The sequence below is a fragment of the Teleopsis dalmanni genome, chromosome 2 (genome assembly GCF_002237135.1).
Source record: "Teleopsis dalmanni isolate 2A chromosome 2, ASM223713v2, whole genome shotgun sequence".
NCBI lineage: Eukaryota > Metazoa > Arthropoda > Insecta > Diptera > Diopsidae > Teleopsis > Teleopsis dalmanni.
In genome coordinates this window covers 19,130,301-19,136,578 of record NC_051847.1, presented here as the reverse complement: position 1 = coordinate 19,136,578, position 6,278 = coordinate 19,130,301, and positions in this window count along the sequence as shown.

Genomic DNA, 6,278 nt, shown 5'->3' with positions numbered 1-6,278 from the left:
CAATATAAGAAGAAATGTTATATTGATTCATTTATAAAATTTTGTACTGTAAATCAATTTTGAAAAAAATTTATGGAATCATAAAGTTTTATATTTTTGCTGTGTATTAATTGTTAAGTGTAAATTTATACTAAAAAAAAGCAGTTCATAGTAAAACAATTCGATTATTCCGACTTAATTTATATTTTAATTTGTGATATGCTCAACTGCAATTTATATTAAATTGCATGCTACAGCTGGAGGTAGGAGAGTTTTATTTTTTTATAGCATGCTATTAATTTTACTGCTTTATTATTTATGCCCTTGCGTTTCTTATTTGCCAACATTTTTAAATGAAATTGCTGTACTTAACAGCAATTTATTTTATATTTATTAATATAATATATTAACGTCACGATATATTTTACTTACGCTGAGTAGTGCACTATAAAAATAACTGAACAACAAATTTAATTGTGTTCATAATAAACTTTTATATCACATATTAATTTAATAAAAATATCTTACTTTATTGGTAAAAGAAGTATTCATAAATCATCGTAAAATCTTACGTTCTATTTTTGATATTACAAACAATTAAATTTTATTTACATTACGAATTTACGCAAACTAAATTTAAATGCTCAATTGTTAATGAACTAAATAAAAATTTAAGAATTTTAATTTTGACTGAAGCATGGAACCGACATTTGTATATATTATATATATTTTTTATGCTTCCCACTTAAGTTATACCTAACCTAAGTGAGCTACAGGCGCCCATTGGCTCATTGTGCTACCGTATCATGGAAAAGCTCGGGGTATAACACCACCTGGAACCTTTGGCAAAGCTTATAATGCTGTTTAGTGTGAATTTTTGCAGTTGATCAAGATCCTTATAGAATGGGGCCCCTAAAGTATTGAGTCGCCACAATTAGATTAGTGAAATAAACCTAGGTAATATTATTATCACAGATACTCTGAGTTTCTAACATAATTACGAATTTGAATTTATTATAGTATTATATCTTATGTTTAGTATTTTATTTTGTTGAACTGAATCGAGAATTCCTTTTTATTAGTGAATCTTCAAAAAAAAATTTAAATAAAACAAAATTTCTGCTACTCCCTTTCCCTTTCTAAAGGGTGGTTTGATTGAGTTGCAAAAATTTTTGCTATAACAGCGTTAAGAAGAAATATCATTAATAAATTACTGTTACAGCAACAGACAGATAACATTAAAAAACGAGTGAGAAAAGAGAGAAGGATAAGAGAGAAAAATAAAGACACAAGGAAAGGACAAAAGAGTGACTAGAGTGTGATAAGAGAGAGAATCAAGAAAGGGACAAAAGAAAGCTTAAAGAGAGAAATAAAATAAAAATATAGCAACAGACATAGCAACAGACCGACAAGAAATAGACAAGAGAAGAAAAGTAGACAGCATGCAGGCAAAGAAAGAAACAAGATCGGTAACAAAAAAGCGATAAAAGTGTAAAAAAGAAAAATAAAAAAAGCAAAAAAGTGATTAAAGATCAATTGGTGGGGAGAAGCGAATGAATCAAGATATGGAAAAGACGAGAGACTAGATATGAATAACAAGGAAGTCAAAAGAGAGAAAAATAGCAGGGTGACAATAGAGAGAAAAAGTGAGAAAGAAAGGCAAGTGTAATAAATTTGGGTTAAAACAGTGTTGCACAATCAAAATTGTCAAAATTTTCGGCGCTTGTTAACAAATATATATATATTTTAATGTGGATATGTTATTATATCTAATAAAAAAAATATTAATTTTTAAAACTAAACACAAAATAAAAAGTATTAAAGTATGTATTGACATAGTTTTCAAAATGGACTTGACCACTCATTACATTACTGTGTATATACACTCAGATAACTAATTTGGTTAATTTATCCAAATTTTAACAAGTCGACAACTGTATTTTTGGCTCAACCACACCACATGTTGGTTTTCCTATCTTCTTTACCACATGAGTTAACATTTTTTCACCAAAATGATTAGGTCCATTTAACTAGTATGTCGTTAAAGCATATTTTTTTTGAGTGTAGCATAACCTTCTTAGTTCTTGAATTTGATGTTATTTTTTTTAAATCATTATTCTCATCATTCAAATCATTTTTCTTATTAATTCCATTAAAATCTTAAGTATTTCTCATAGAGCTGAGTTTTCTTTAATCAAATTATTATATTATTCAAAATCTACGTAAATAAATTTATTACACTAAATCTATTATATGAAAGTTTCTGTTTGAGGAAATAGTTATGTATTATCTGTTATTTATTTTAATTATGCACAACTTCCTGCTGTGCACTTCTCGGGTAAATAAATTTTGTATATTCTTCGCCTGCCATGAAGTCATTTGTATTAATTTCTGTAAAATGTCGACAAGGTTTCATGCTCTTCTAAGTTATGGTATGCCGTATACGTCTAACGCACGTGCAGGAACTTCATATGTTTTAATTCAAATAAAAACAAGTCACAAGGACTTTTGTTTCTTTTAATAACAAAACATTAACTTTAATATTTTGACATGAGCATTGCATGTTGGCCTTCTTCAATTTGATAACAATTTCAAATAATAAATTATAAACAAACCAACCCTGTCTTGAATATGTCAAAACATTTCGCAAGAAAAAAAAAATACAAAAAAAAACAGTGGGAATAACAAAATAGTGAACGTATAATTTATGGAAATTACACGAAAACAAAGACACTAAATAGAGCTTAATTCGTACTTAACAGGAATCAAGATAATTTTATTTTAATAATTTGTAAACAACAAGGCAATTTGTAATCATTAAATTAGTTGGAGTGTGATGAAGTTGTTGAATAATTAAAATTTCTTTAATTCTATTTATTTATAAAAAAATTTAAAAAAAAAATTTAAAAAAAAACTAATTTATTATACAGCATGATTAGCATTATTAGTGTTATCCTTTTATTAATATTTTTTGCTCGAACACATAAAAAAGGACTGTAATAATGCTACGAAGTATTATGTACACTTCATGGGTTGATTTATATTCTACGACTATACGTCTCACATATTGAGAGATGTTCACATGTAGTGAATAATTTACATATTTATATGCTAAATTACTGTCCATAATCAAAACATAATGATTAATGGCATCCATTTACATTTATGCCCGGCTCTGTTAAAATATGCAACGCATAAAATTTATTGTTTTTATTCACGCTAATGGCATGGGTGCAAAGCCATTCGAGTCGCAACAAATGTATCTCAATACCCTATTGTATACTCTGTTGTTGTTGATGTTAATCCTTTCCGTACATATTTAAGACCATAAAATATTTAATTAATAAGCTTTTTTACACAAGTTTTGTTTTTGCTTTTGTTTTTGCTTTTGCTGCCATTATTATTTACGATGACTCTGTGTACACTAGGAGATTCTAAATATGAAGTATAATATTTCATAAAATTATTGGGCGGCATCGGGTATTGTCAGCCCTCCTTAAGGTTGACAATATTATTATAATTATTTTTTGTGGATAAATAATAATGAAAAGACATATTAAATTTAATACTATATAATTTGATGAAATTATGAATCAAATTTGTTGAAATTTCAGTGCGGTCAGTCAAATTAGTAAGCTTATGAATAGATTGGTCATTAAAATAAAATTGAAATTATATCAAGCACTAAAGGTAATTAGTTTCTGCTTTGTCATAATATATTATATGCTATTCACACGGAAGAAATGTATGTTCATTAGCTGATTATTTAGTTTTAGTGGTTTTTGGTTCCATGATATCTTTGTGAAAGTAAGTAGGGGGAAATACCACTTCAGAGATTTCTATAGGTTCTTGTCTTTTTCCAATATTAATTATTATGAGTGAATGCAATTTTCTGATATGTGTTGATCTTCAATATCACTAAATATTTATGGAAGCATATTTGTTCAAAATAGTACACCTTTTTTTAAGATCTGTTTGCCGATTTAATCAGCAATAATGCCATATGAATACTGATTTAATCTATCTTTGTTAGATTAGGTAGATATAAAATGATTTATATAGATTTTTATAGAGCGGTACAGTACATGCTTCTTTTTACTTAAGTATTGGAAAAAACATGGCTTAAGTGTATATAAAAGGCAGAGCGATTTGATGAAATAAATTTATATGAAAATACTACAATTATAATACGGAAAGCAAATGCATTGATCTTCGTGATATATAGATTTTTTTCTTTTTGAAAAAAAGACGCCCTCTTTTCCTTCTTCCTTCCTTCTAGTGCATATTGAAATAATTTTTTTGTTGGGTTATCTATGCTCATTCTTTGAATATGAAAGCCCATTGCGATTGCTTTAGTTTTACTCTCTTGGTTATTGCTTGTTCTCTTAGCTCTTTTTGATATTCGTAATTAAATCTCGGCCAAAAGGTGCCGTCTTCTTCTCTAATTGGGCCAAGTATGCGACGTATAATCTTGTGTTCGAAGATATCCAGCTTATTTTCATCAGATTTTTTCATATTCCAAGCCTCTGCACCATACATTAAAATTGGAGATATTAGCGTTTTATATATGGTATTCTTAATTTTGACTTTTTAGTAAGCAGAATTGTACCCAGTGCTTCATATAGTGGACTATATTTTATTTGCTGGCTTTAGCCTATCATTTATTTTCTGACTGCAGTTATTGGTTGGGTTTAATACTGATCCAAGTTACTTGCAGGATTCAACTTGCTTGAAACTGCAGTCACCTATTTGGATAACGTGATTTGCGGATTGACGATTACTTAAGTATTTCGTTTTCATACACTACTAATATAATATTTAAAGTGCTTGTGATTTGTACAATATAAGTCAGAAGATAAAAAGTGTTTCAGTTTGGAATAATTTTTTATAAATAAAAGTGACACAAATATAATTTCGCTGTCAGAATTACTTAAATTTCGTTATAATTGCAGTTATGCCACGACACCACAATGACGGCAGCGACATAAACGCTTAACCGAGTTTAAAATCATTAAAAAAATAACTTAAGAATTATATTGCGCGAAATAAAATATGTGTAATATATTGTATATATCCTCATATGTGTATTCCAGAACATCACAGATATTACATATCCACTACAAACTATACACTACACAGTGTGCATTTAAATGTTGGCGTCGTATGTGAAGTGCCAGAGGCATTTGCGTGGGTTTGGAAACGTTTGTGGGCTGAGGATTTGCTTAGATTTATGCTGAATCCACAAAGGCTTATTTAAGTACAAATTTTGTTAAGCAAAAATTGAAAAAAAAGGAAGAGAATAAATAAATAAATAAAATACGCATACGCAATGTAAAATTAATTTTAATTTTTATTTTTATTATAAAACATAAAAACGCATATAAAGTCATGCGTGCGTGCCTGCGTAAGTACTGCTCTGCTGCGTTCCAGCATTTATATATGCAAAAATACATACGAAACATTAAAATTCATTGCTTTAGTCATAAAACTGAAGTATTTTGTTGCTCAGTGTATTTACATTTCAGTACGAACTTCTACCTTGAAATGAGACCAAAACTGGTGGGAACCGACTTTATTTTTTTAATGTCCTGACTTGTGTACTTACACATAATTACGCACACTTCGGCATGCTTTATGTTTTAGTGTAATTTGGATCCTGCTGTGGTGCTAAACAGTTGTTTATGTACTCCTCATATCTGTGTTAATTTCCTGTGTAAACTAATTTGTATAATGAAACCAGATATAATGAATACTGCCACATAAACATATTTTGACATGTGATTGCATTAAAATCACAACCAAGCCATGTCCTAGGTTTCACTCTGATTGCCATGTCTAAATTTCATTCTACTGAAGAATTAATTACTGTAGCTTCTCACATAGATTGTTTACCCTTTAAATAGTATTAAATTATTTAAATTGAAACAATCAAAGAAAAAATTTTGCACTTCAATTATTACTTTCAATCATAGAGTATTGGCTATATAAAATATAATAAACTAAAATATATATAAAATATATATAAAATATATATGTATATAAAATAAAATAAACTAAGAAATTATTTAGTTGTGAATATAAATTATTATTTTCACTGACATTAGTACAAAGCTTTGCTTATCACACTTAGATACAGATGAACTTACTGTTCATCCAGAAATCAAATATATTTTTACTATGTTATTTCCAAGGCAAAGGCGAATATCAATACTCTTATCTTGTCTTGTACCTCAAGTTAGTGATTTCAAGCATATAAATACATTTTATTTTGTATGTAATTGCAATTATGAAACAGTTAC